The following is a 12,845-nucleotide window of genomic DNA, read 5'->3' as shown; positions in this document are numbered from 1 at the left end:
TGTTACACATCTTCTTAGTACTGTTATCTGTCCTTTTGTATTCATTAATCACTAGATCTAATATACTAACGTCCTTGCTTTAAGGGGTTATGCTCCTTGCGGTTCTGTGTTACCATTTTGAATTGTGTGACCACATAACAGTCTTAAATCAACTCTAAACTATAAATTAAAAAAATCAACGTAATGGCTTTGTGTGGGTGGGTCTTGCGGCTGATAAAGGAAGTCATTCCTAGGGCACGTCAATGTACGGGGGACGGCCAGCCACCCACTCCACCCCCCCACCAACAATGATGTGGCACTTTGTGTCTCAACCGTCTCTGCTCAATATCGGTTGGTGCGGTCTGTTGATGTATTCGTCAATATCTCGGCTTCAGCTTTGGGAACCCTCCCCAAGGGCCAACCCCGTTGGGTGTGTTAATCGTCTCCTACTTCTATCTCGGGGCCTATCGGTCCCTTCATTAGGTCATCCCAGCTCGTCACTAAGTCCTCCCACTCTGGAGCAATGGGGGCCTGACGGATGCCCCTGGCTTCCTCAGCCTTCAGGACCTGCAGTTCAGCCCTAGTCCATCTCACAACATCGCCTTTCCATTCAGTCAGTGAGGGGTGGCTAGAGGCCTTCCAGCCCCTTGTGATCAGTCTTTTGTAAAGGGCCAGGGCCAGGGTCAGGTCCAGGAAACGATCCCTAACCTTCCCCCGCAGCGCACCTGTCTTGAGGCCCAGCAAGCACAAAGCAGGGGTGGACAGCAGTTCCGTCCCAAATAGTCGTGACAGAATCGTCATCATCTCCCTCCAACCAGTCTGGAGCACCGGGCATCCCCACACCATGTGGTCAAAGTCTGCTTCCCACCCCCACATCTAGGGCATGTCCTACGGGTCCCCCCATATATGCGGAACAGTCGGTGAGGAGTGAGGTACGTCCTATGTAAATAGTTGTATTGAATGTATCTTAACCGCGTGTTACGTGAGATCATCCAGGGATAAGCCAGTGTTCTGCTCCACTCTGCCTCAGATAAGTCCCGCCCGATCATATTCCCCCATCTTTCTCTCAGGGAATGCAGGGGGTCTAGTGCGGCCTCAATGTGGGCCCGATATATTTTAGCAATCCAATGAGGTTCTTCTCCTGATGTCAACAGGAGGTGTAACACCCTGTGGATAGTGGGTTCCGCGTTAATCGTGTCCCAGTGGTCCTTCAGGGTATGCACTAGCTTCCTGAAGAGTAAAAACTGTCCCTGAGGAACGCCCCCTCTTGTTAGGTCAGTGAAGCTCTTCAGCACTCCCTCACCGAAGAGCCCCCCAATTGTCTCTACTCCTGCTCTTGTCCAAGGACCCAGCCCCAGACCCCCCGGTCCCTTTCCTCCCGGGTCCAGAGAAAGGACCGATAACGGCAAAGCTGGGGAGTATGGTGGGCCCACTCCGACCATTCTCGCGCACCTTTTCCAGCATGTCATCGCAACACTATTCATTATGTTGTCCCCTAATGGGGCAATCTTCCTTTCTGCCATACGCGCTACAATCCTAGCTGTGTCAATTACACCGTGGGCGGTACTCAAGTCCAGATGTCCCCTGCCCACCAGCCAACCAGACACCCACTGTAATTGGGATGCCAGGTAATATGCCTCGAAGTCAGTGGCACCCAGCCCTCCCATATGGGTTGGTCTGCAGATGGTCGTCAGTGATGTGCGTCTACGTCCATCGTCCCATATTAGCTACCTGAGCAAAGTGTTAAATTCGCGAAACCACGCCGGGGGATCAGTAATGGTAAATTAGCGAAGTAGTAGAGGAGACGAGGAAGCATAATCATTTTGGACAGCGCCACTCTGGCTATTAGTGTTCATTTCAATGAGCACCAGAACCCAACCGAAGACCACAGGGAGAGGAGCGTCCTACCAAGATTACCATCCCAGAGATCACTCAACTCATGGAATATTTGAATTCCCAAATATTTTAAGGTCTGTGGGGCCCAGTTCACATCCATCGGGCATGCTCTGGGGCGTACGCAGCCGGGCAGCATGGGAAACACAAATGTTTTGCCACGGTTAAGGCGAAGCCCTGACACCACCCCAAAGTCCTCCAGGACCCGTAGAGCCCATGGGTGTCCATCAGTCCCATTCCTCAGATAAATTAATATATCATCGGCGTATAGAGAGACAATATGTTGAGTTGTTCCCCATTCAATCCCCCTACCCACACCTTCCCTCCGACGCTGGGCCGCCAGGTGTTCAATTGCCAGGGCAAATAACAGTGGGGACAGGGGGCACCCCTGTCTGGTTCCCCCAAATACTGGGTATGCACTAGAAATTGTTCTGCCCGTCTTCACTCTTGCCAGTGGGGACGACTATAACAGGTCCACCCATTTAACCCAGCAATCCCCGAGTCCCATTCTTAACATCACAGCCCTTAGGTAGTCCCATCTAATCGAGTCGAAAGCCTTCTCGAAGTCCACCGCAAGCAAGACCCCCGCTGGCGGCTTCAACTCGTTGGGCATGTGCAAAATAGCGAAGATTCGCCTTAGGTTCAGGGAGGTGCTGCGACCGGGGACAAAGCCATTCTGGTCATGCTGTGTACCAGTGTGGTCATGAGGGGGAGCAACCGGCCAGCCATGATCTTACTAAGGATCTTAAAGTCACTGTTTAGCATCGATAAAGGACGAAAGTCGGTCACCGATGCTTCCCTGTTGTTTGTCTTGGGGAGGGGTACCACCAAGGCCTCCCGTAGTGTGCACAGCAGCTCCCCACGATGCAGTGCCTCCGCGTACATCTCTGCCAGCTGGGGAACCAATAATGGTTTATACTTTTTGTAAAAATCCATGGGAAGACCGTCCGTACCAGGGGTCTTCCAAGGGGCTAATTGCGCTATGGCCTCACTTATCTCCTCTGCTGTCACTGATCCCCCTAGGCTGTCCCTCCCTTCTGGATTCAGTATCGGCAGTGGGATTTGCTCTAGGAAGTTATCAAAGGCCTCCGTCTCCAAGTTACCAGGTCTCCCATACAGGTGTGTATAATAATCCCTAAATGCGTCATTTATGGGGCCTGGTCTGAGTCTACGAAGTCCCCCTTTGTCCAGTACGCTTGTGATGGGCTCGCTATCTCCGCTCGAGTGCACCAGCCACGCCAGCAGCCTCCCCGATCTGCCCTCCTCTGATTGTAGGGATGCCAAATATTTTTGCATACTGTGACACCTAAGCCGCTCCTCAATTCGGGAATGTTCTCTACTGGCACGGTTATATTCCTCATTTTCTTGAGCTACTGGCCCCTGTCTCAATTCCCCCTCATACATATCCTTCTCCAGGGCAGTCAGTTCACCCCCACTGACTGCCCCAGACAGAAGCCCCTCGTCACCACCTTGAGTGTCTCCCATTCCGTGGCCCTAGAAGGGGTGGATCCACTATTGGTCTCAATGTACTCGGCCAGGTGGCAACGCAGGGCATCTCTTTACGCCTGATCTTCAAGCGCCGCGGGGGCCAGTCTCCACGACGGTATGGGGGGTCTGCCTTCCGACACCCTCAACGACAACAACAGGGGATTATGGTCCGACAGAGTGCGGGCAAGGTATTCAGAGTGAGTCATACTACAGGCCAGACCCGCCGTACAAACCACTCTATCAATTCTGGTGTGCACCCGGTGGAGGCCCGAATAAAACGAGTAGTCTCTAACATCTGGGTGTTGCTCTCGCCAGACGTCCACCAACCCCCAGGTGCCCAGCCATTCACCTATCTTAGTTGACACTGCCCCCTGTAGTGGCGGGGTTGACCTGTCCGTGTTTATGTCTAATACTGCGTTGAAGTCCCCTCCTATTAGAAATTCTTCAGTGCGTTGGCGGGTAAGGTGGCTTGATAGACCTGTCATGAAGGAGACCTGGTCGTGATTAGAGGCATAAATGCAACTCAAGACTATCGGGGTACCGTGTAGCTTCCCCTCCAGTATCACAAATCTGCCCTCCCGGTCTATGTTGAAAGAGTCAATCGTTAGGGGGACCTATGCTCTGACCCATATCAATACACCTCTTGCATAAGCCGAGTACTCCGTGGCAAACACCTGCCCCCTCCACCTACGTCTCAGTTTCTCTCCCTCCCCTGATGCCAGGTGGGTGTCTTGTAGCATTGCCACCTGTACGCCCCTTCTCTTTAAGTAGGAGAGAATTATATGTCTTTTAGCCGACGTGCCCATCCCCCTGACATTCCAGGTTAAGAAATTGTAGTCTGCCATCTTAGTTGTTCAGTCTGGTAAAAATGTACCTGGCGCGCCCAGGGCTCGGATTGGCCCTTTCGCATGTTCAGACCCTTTCTATGGTCGGTCTTCCCCACCCACTTTGCCATTTTAACTCGTAACTGTATACCCCAACTCCCATTCCCCAGGGCGCCTCCGGAACTGTAGGTTGCCCAGAAAACTGTGCAACAGTGCAACTTGTTCAAACGCATAACTGCAGTACTCGCCAGCCTGGTTGGACAGGCGAGATTCTAGTCAGGGGGGTGGCCAGGTCCAGAGGGGCCACTCGTTCACTCGTTGTGCCATGTCTCCAGGCGCTTCTGCAGTCCTGGATTATCCAAGTTCGTCAGCCATTTGCGGGGTCACCCTCGGGGCGCGGGTCGAGCACCCCAAGTCCCCGGCAGAGGACACCAGTGTGTCGTCCGACTCCCCCTCAGAGCCTTTCTGGGGGGACTCCTCTCCACCCACACGGGCTGCCGCCTTCCTGCCCCTCTCTTTCTGTGTTTGCATGGGTGCCAGTCGCGGGCGATCTCTGGGTCTCCGTCCCCTCGGGGCCCAGCGAGCCTTGCTCCCTTGTGGATCGCACCGTTTGGGACCCATGTTTCTCGAGCCACTCCCATGCCTCCTCTGGGGACTGGAGGAACGTGGTCTTCCCCTCCATCATCACTCTTAATCTGGCTGGATAAAGCAGCGAATACTGGATCCCTTCGTCACGTAGGGCCCTTTTAACTGCTAGGAATGAAGCTCGCTTGTTCTGGACGTCCAGTGTGAAGTCCGGGAATAGCGTCACCTCCCCATTTGCTACTTTAAATGGGCCCATCTCACTAGCCTTCTGTAAGAGGATGTCTCTGTCCCTGTAGTGCAGAAGTTTGGCGATCACAGCACGGGGAGGTCTGCCAGGGGCAAGAGGCCTTGACGGCACCCGATGCGCACGCTCCAGAGTGTAGAAGGGGGTCAGGCACCCAGGTGCGACCACCGTGCTTAACCATTTCTCCAGAAATTCCACCATGTTTGCTACCTCGGTCCCCTCGGGGAGGCCCACCACACGCACGTTGTTCCTCCTGTTTCTCCCGTCCGCATCCTCTGCTCTCTGTTCAAGTCGTGCCACTCTGTTAGCAAGGGAAGTCACCTCGGCCGCCACATCTTTCTGCTTTGGCACGATATCCGCCAACGTGGATTCCGTTTCTTTGACTCTGTCTACCAGTTTATGGTGATCTGCTCTCAGAAGACCCACCTCAACCGCAACTTGATTGATGTCGCGCTGCAGTGTTGTCTTTGTGTCTTCTATCGCCCGAGTATCTTGTCTAGGGTGTCCTGAACTTTGACTTGTGACTGGTCCTGCAGGTCCGCCTCTCTGTTCCCCGGCGGCGCCACGGGATCCATGGTTCTGCTCTTGTGTCGGCCCTTGAGGGGCATCGGACGAGTAAGGGGTAGCACCCCAGAGGCCCAGAAAGCGGCCCGAGTGTTATCATATGCTCTTCTCCTTCCGTGTCCCCACGCTCTGGACTCCACAGGTCTCACCGCGGCCCCCGGGCGGTCCCGAGCAGGGCCCCAGGCACCCTGCCAGCTATCCCCAGCTTCCAGTTACAGGATTGGGGGGCTCCACGTTGTCGGTCCGTGGCTGACTGCCACTCACTTCAGCCCCGGTCGTCTCGGCCATTCCTCCGCTCGTTGCGCGTCCAGGGCCACGCCCCACCACCTGGGCCCAGAGATGCGCTGCAGCCGCGGCTCGGTCACCTTCACTCACAGGGTAGTTACACCCTCTTCAGTGCTTCCTCTGTGACGTCAGCATCACACCTGGGCGCACTCCACCACCACACGGGCCCAGTTTCTCCAGGAGCCCCATCCACAGCGTACTCACTCAGGGATCGTCGGTGCTCCAAGGCACCCGGGGCGTTCAACGGTCTTCCCCTGCCAGGTAGTCAATCCTTCGTTCCTTTGTGGGGTGTGCCTCCTCAATCGCCAGCTCCACTGGTCATTTCACTTCTGCACCAGCTCAAGCTCACCAGGGGGGCGGCCTCCCCTCGCTCCCAGTTCGTCCCTCAGTAATTACTGCCCAGCGCGGTCGCAGACCAGCACCTGTTCCATGCAGGGTCGCGCCACCGCCTCCTGTTCTGGCCTCCTTCAGCTCTTCAGGGGCCCGGAGGGGCCCACGGGGGTCCCCAACCAACAGGGCTCACCGCCGCTCACTTTGTTCTCAGGGTCACTTGCCCCTCTACATTGGCGTGTCAGCACGGGGGCCGCGCCGCCAATCCATCTCCTCAGTGCCCCGCCCGGGCCAAGCGCTATATTCGCGGGCCGGCCCCAGCAAGATCCAGGGCTGCCCCCGCCTCTCCGCCTTCACTGTTTCGTTGCCCCCCCAGAGCCCACAGGCCCCCACCGGCCGCCTCAGCACCTCTGCCGCTGCAGGGAGACTCGAGCGAGGTCCCCCGCTGCACCCGGGCCATCCGCTCTGCTCCTGCAGCGGCCCGCAGCTTCATGCGAGGCCGCGGCTTCAGGCGAGAGGAGGGGCCACCTGCCTCCTCCCCCGTCAATCAAGCCAGGCTCTCTCCTCCACGCCCTCCAGGTCCGCCACGGGGGCCCGGCAGCGTCCAGGGCTGGCCCCCAGTACAGCGCCCACACTCAAGCGTCAGCCGGCCTGGGCTGGCTCGCTTTACGACGGTTTATTCCATCGGCCCCTCCGGAGCGATGGAATCAGACGTGCGCCATCACCGGAACCTTGGCCACGCCCCCGTTATGTGATATGTTGAATACATTTGTGAAGGTAGGAGGGCCGGATGGTAGGAAAAGGGAAGTGGGCTAGAATTAGAACCTTTGATTACGTTTGTTGAGTGAGATGAAGAGTGGAAAGTTAACTTAAGAGTGTCTGTGTTAAATGTGATCTTGCCCTCAATGAAATTGCCGCACATGACACACACTGTTAGTGCTATGTTCAATGATGTATCTAAAAGTCTCTACAAACACACGTTTTGGGAAATCCAAATAACTCTCCTTGGAAAATAGTTTTGGTAACCACAAAATGCTTGAATAGTGTAAAGAAAATGGGTTTAATGAATGGTTTAACCAGTATGTCTAAGATGTTTTTTTTCATTTGAATAGGCTACTTCTATATTTCTTCGTGCTTCACTACTGTTGTTTTTTGCATGATGTGCTGTGAGTTTATTTTCACTTTCTTTTAAGCATAGTGTTGAATTTTTTTGCACATGAACACGCTTAAGTCATACTCGGTTTTCTGTGCTGTAAAGTCAGATTTGTGGTATAATGCTAAGGCCTTCACTCTCTCCCTAGCTCATTGTCTTTTTCTTCAGAATTAAAAAAATAGATACAGACTGCTACAAACGAAGGAAATTTGGCAGAATAAAGTAAGAAAACACTTAGCTCAATTGAATTTTTAACCCAAGCAGGGATATACCCTGCAATCTGTCCCATTCCTTGTCCGACACATTGGATAATAAAACTCTTTATGGCATGTATCCGTCTCTGGTATAGTGAGGAGAACCCCAGTCCCCTCTAATCGCTGGCTCTACTGGGAAAGGGTTCAAAGTATGTCCCTTTCTGAACCCACCTGTACACATCAATCTATGAAGGAGGTCAGTTACAATGGGGATATGAAATATCAGAACTACGTCACACAAGCTCATGTGATGCTGTGTACGTTTCCCTCGTCCATTCAGAGGACCGCATCATTCAACATTTGTTCATACTCTCCTTCATAAGCCAGTCTGATGACTTTCTCGCCACCACGTGCTATTACATTTTTGTGCATTACATATAACAGTTCATCCCTTGCCAATTGTGTTATAGATGATTTGCTGGCTGCAGGAGCTGCCTATTCACCTTATTAGAAAATCTTCTGCAACTTCAGATGAATGTGGAGTTAAAAAAATTCCCCACTTAATTGACTTCACGTTTGAAGCGGCACTCCCAGGCGACTGGGGCACTCAGCCTCCCACTATCTTCGCCTTGAGGAAAACAATACATGTTAATTTTTTATGCCTAACCAGGGATGATTACATCAAATGACTGCATCCACTTCAGCCACGGAACCTGTTGTAATTTGGACCATAGACACGTTGTTTGTTTTGCTGTAAGCTTATTTCACTACGACACAACCTGGCGTTCAGCCATTGGTCTCCCTTGCGTTAACCGTCTTCTCGTGAATCCGGCCTCCGCTCACATTCTAGAAGTTCACACATCATAACACATCCTCTCCCGTTCACTAACAAACATTAAATAAGAAAGCTATTTTACAGTTAAATAAAAACCCAAATCTAATAAATACTGTTTAAAAAAAACAATTTTAACATTTGAAATAGAAGAAATAACAAAGAATCACATGAAACCTAAAACTGAGCAAGGTCTTTATCAATAGATATGTTTTTCAGTTCCAGTTGTCTACTCATAAGCTGCATGTAAAAGTGTTCATCTAACAAAATCTTTCAGGTAAGACAGTGGCTTTCTAACTCTCTTCTGAAGGATGGGAACTTCCTCACTCCCATTGGATTTGCCTCTAAACTGATTAGAAGGCTCTTCTCCTCTGAACACATTCTGAAGCTCATCTACGCAATCGCCACCAAACTTCCGTCCCCTGCCACCAACCACCTCACCATCATTCATAAACATTGCTCCTGAGAAACTTTCATCATTGTCCCTATCAACTATTCCCCCTTTCTGATATAGGGCTACATTTCTGAAATTCCACCTCTCACCACTCTCTAAAATCACAAAATGTGTACCAACTTGTTTAACTCGATGTGGGCCCTTGAACTTTGATAATCCTCCTTGTATTCTACCAGATTTCACTTTTACCCAATCTCCTACTTCCACGCGTGATCTTTTGGGAAACCTGTTTGAATCATTAGAAGTAGTGTCCCCACCAAACAATTTTCTTAACCACCCTGGCACCAGTTTAGTGCCGGGTAAACGCCCCCTCATATCCACAAATGGAACCCTCTAGGTAACACTGTGTGGTGTGGTACGGAAAGCCCACACCATATCAAAAATGGTGTCCTTGACGTCACACCGATTCGTCAAGGCTAATTGCAGTGTCCCTTTAAGCAACCTGACAGCTCTTTCAGCTGCACCATTGCCCCTAGGATTATTCAAGGATGTGCAAGAATGTCTGACTCCCCAAGTTCTCAAAAACTCCACCATATCTAGTGAGGTAAGTTGTGTGCCGTTATCCGTAATAAGAACTGCTGGAGCCCCTTCTTCATTAAAGATCTTTTTTAAGACGCTAATAGTGGTTTTCGTTGTAACATCCGTCAGGAATTCTACCACCAACCATCTCAAGTGAATGTCAACCACCACCATTGCAAACTTCATATCAGGAGGCAACTCTCTCAGTAGCCCAATGAAATCCAAACAGACAGTGTGCCAAGATTTGCCAGGATCTACCAAATGTCCATCATTACATTTTTCAAGGACCAACCTCTTCTCACTCACTTTGCACAGGCCACAATTTTGCACCCACTCTTTGATCTGATTGTCCATACCTGGACACCAAAACATTTTTCTCACTCTCCTGGTAGTAAGACTCTGACCCAGATGACCCTCATGCGCTAACTGAAAAATATGAAAACGTAACCCAACAGGGGGTACAAAATGATCCCCTTTCATGATCACATCATCACCGCACACTGAAAGATCATCCATCACCTTCAAATAGGGCTTCACTGCCGGGGCTAAAACACTCTCTCTCACCCCTCCACACCTGATCATTTTGACTACGCCTTTCATCACAGGACCTTCCTTCATCTTTTCCTGCCAGTGCATTTCCGAAAATGAGCCTGTTACACAATCTACTGCGTCATGCACGGTAGCAACAGCACCTTCCTCATTTGCGTCATTCACACCCACACCATCCACTTCCTCCCAGTTCAAAGATAGTCTGGATAAGCAATCCACCTGAACGTTTCTCCATCCTTGCAAGAACTCAACAGAGTATGTGAATTCCTGAAGCCTGGCCGCAAGCCTAGCCAATCTGGCTGAACCCTTCCCTGCATCACCTGGAGCCAAGATTTTAACCAGCGGTTTATGATCCGTCCACAAAACAAATGGCAAGCCCCATAAATAGACTCGGAAGTACTCAGCACCCCAGGCTGCAGCCAAAGCTTCCCGTTCTATGACTGAATAGTTTTTCTTAGCCATCGTCAGGGTGCGAGAGGCAAATGCTACAGTTTTTTCTACACCACTGTGAAATTGAGAGAGCACTACTCCCAAACCAGAAGCACTGGTGTCAACAGTGAGAATGGTTTTAAGACCCCCATCAAACACTGACAATATACCCGCCTCACATATCTCATTCTTAATTTGTTAAAACACAGGTGTTGTTCCTCCAGCCACTCAAACTTATTTCCCTTTCACAACAATTTCTTCAAACTCTCTGTTTTTTCTGCAAACTTCTCAACAAATTTAGCGCAGTATTCCACCAACCCTAGGAATGATCTTAATTGGTCTCTATCCTTTGGAACAGATGTAACCTAAATACTCCAACTTCTTCAGCTAAAAAGGTTCACTTTTCTTGATTAAGTGTGAGGCTAAATTCCTCCAACTTTCTCAACACGAGGCGTAAGGTAGCATTATGCTCTCCCTCCGACTTTCCCATCACCAAAATGTCATCTTGAAAGTAAATTACATCTTTTACCCCTTCTAAGACTTTCGTCATGACTCGTTGAAAAACGCTGGCTGAGGGGGGCGTGGCCGGGGACCAATGGAGCTGCACGCGTAGTGCGGCGCTCTCGGACCACAATCCAGGCCCGAAGATTAAATCCTGCCATAATAACGTCCGGAGGTCTCAAAAATTGAAGAGAAGTGATCGGAGAATACTCAGCACGAGTAGAGACCGCGGCGATACACTTTGGGGCAGAGTTTACCCGGAAAACTACCCCCGACAACTTTGCGGCTACCGTGACCCAAAATGGCGGCCGCGACAGAGTATTGAACCCGTTGCAGCCGCGGCTCGCGGCCGAGAAGATAAAAGGGTCTCGTGGAGGTGAGGGCCCCCACACCATTCATTGGGGGGCACGAGAGGCTCAGACACCTTCGCCTCAAACGGCGAGAGCAACAGTACGAAGCGGAACATTAACGAACGCGGCATAGTGTGGCGCCCTTGGGCCACAATCCAAGCCCGAAGTTTAAATCCTGCCATAGTGACAAACGGAGGTCTTGGGGATTGAAGAGAAGTGATCGGAGAATACACAGCACAAATAGGAACCGCGGTGCCCCACCCTGGAGCAGAGATCGCCCGGATAACTCCCCCCGAAAACTTTGCGGCTGACGCAACCCAAAATGGCAACCGCGACAGAACAGTGAGCTCGCGGCGGCTGCGGCCCTCGGCTGAGAGGACACGAAGGTCTCGTGGAGGTGAGGACCCTCACACCATCCATCGAAGGACACAAGGGGCTCAGACGCCATCGCCACCAACGGCGAGAACAACATTACGAAGCGGAACATCAGCGAATGCGACGTAGGGCGGCGCCCTCAGGCCACAATCCAGGTCCGAAGCTTAAATCCTGCCATAATAACGAACGGAGGTCTTAAAAATTGTAGGGAAGCGATCGGAGAATATACAGCACAAGTAGGAACCGAAGCGCTCCACTTTGGGGCAGAGATCGCCCGAAAAACTCTCCCCGACAATTTTGCGTTTACCGCGACATAAAATGGCGGCCGCGACAGAGCAGGGAACCAGCTACAGCCGCGGCCCTCGGCTGAGAGGATACGAAGGTCTTGTGGAGGTGAGATCTCCCACACCATCCATTGAAGGGCGCAAAGGACTCAGACACTTTTGCCACTAACGACGAGAGCAACAGTACGAAGCGGAACTTCAGCAAATACAGCGTAGTGCAGAGCCCTCGGGCCACAATCCAGGCCCAAAGCTTAAACCCTGCCATAATAACGACCGAAGGTCTCAAAAATTGAAGAGAAGCGTCTGGGACCTGTTGCAATGGTAAAACCAAAAAAACAAGACAAATCGCCAGCGGGGGACTCCTCGCACACTGAGAATCCACCCCCAACGCCCACCAGAAAATCGCAAACGGGGCACGAACAACAAGAAACAACTCTGGACACTGTACTGCTGGCCATTAAAGATTCTCGGGAAGCGCTTGAGGGTAAAATCGATAACCTCACCGCGGATCTTTCCCTTTTGCGAGACGACCACCGTAAATTAAAGGAAACAGTGGGTTTGCACGAGACTACGCTGACAGGGGTATTAGCGGCACACAAAAACTCGTCCTCAGAAATTAAAGACCTGACCACCCGGCTGAAAACATTGGAGGCAAGGGCGGAGGATGCAGAAAACCGAGCCCGACGGAACAACATCAGATTGGTGGGGGTTCCGGAGGGGGCAGAGGCCTCCACAGCTAATACAGAAGTATTCCTAGAACAGTGGCTCAGAGACACGATAGCATCAGAGGGCTTCTCACCATTTTTTGCGGTGGAACGAGCCCACAGGATCCCTGGCAGACCACCCCCACCAGGAGTCAGGCCACGGCCAATAATCGCTAGATTACTCCACCACAAAGATAGAGACTACGTACTGTCACAATCCCGCCAGCTAGGAGAGATTCAATTGGATGGCCAAAAGGTTATGATATTCCCAGACTTTACGAGAGAAACACAGGCGCAAAGGGCATCCTA

General features: G+C 51.5%; 1 protein-coding gene across 3 annotated transcripts in view; it reads left to right on the top strand.

The window, feature by feature from the left end:
* ARHGEF37 (Rho guanine nucleotide exchange factor 37) overlaps nucleotides 1–12,845 on the top strand; it is a 280,710-nt gene that overhangs the window by 149,056 nt on the left and 118,809 nt on the right. The gene's annotated exons all lie outside the window — the stretch shown is intronic.

Source organism: Pleurodeles waltl, chromosome 7 (genome assembly GCF_031143425.1).
Source record: "Pleurodeles waltl isolate 20211129_DDA chromosome 7, aPleWal1.hap1.20221129, whole genome shotgun sequence".
In the NCBI taxonomy this organism is placed as follows: Eukaryota; Metazoa; Chordata; class Amphibia; order Caudata; family Salamandridae; genus Pleurodeles; species Pleurodeles waltl.
The sequence above is the reverse complement of the archived record's forward strand: the minus strand, read 5'-3'. Positions and strand labels throughout refer to the sequence as shown.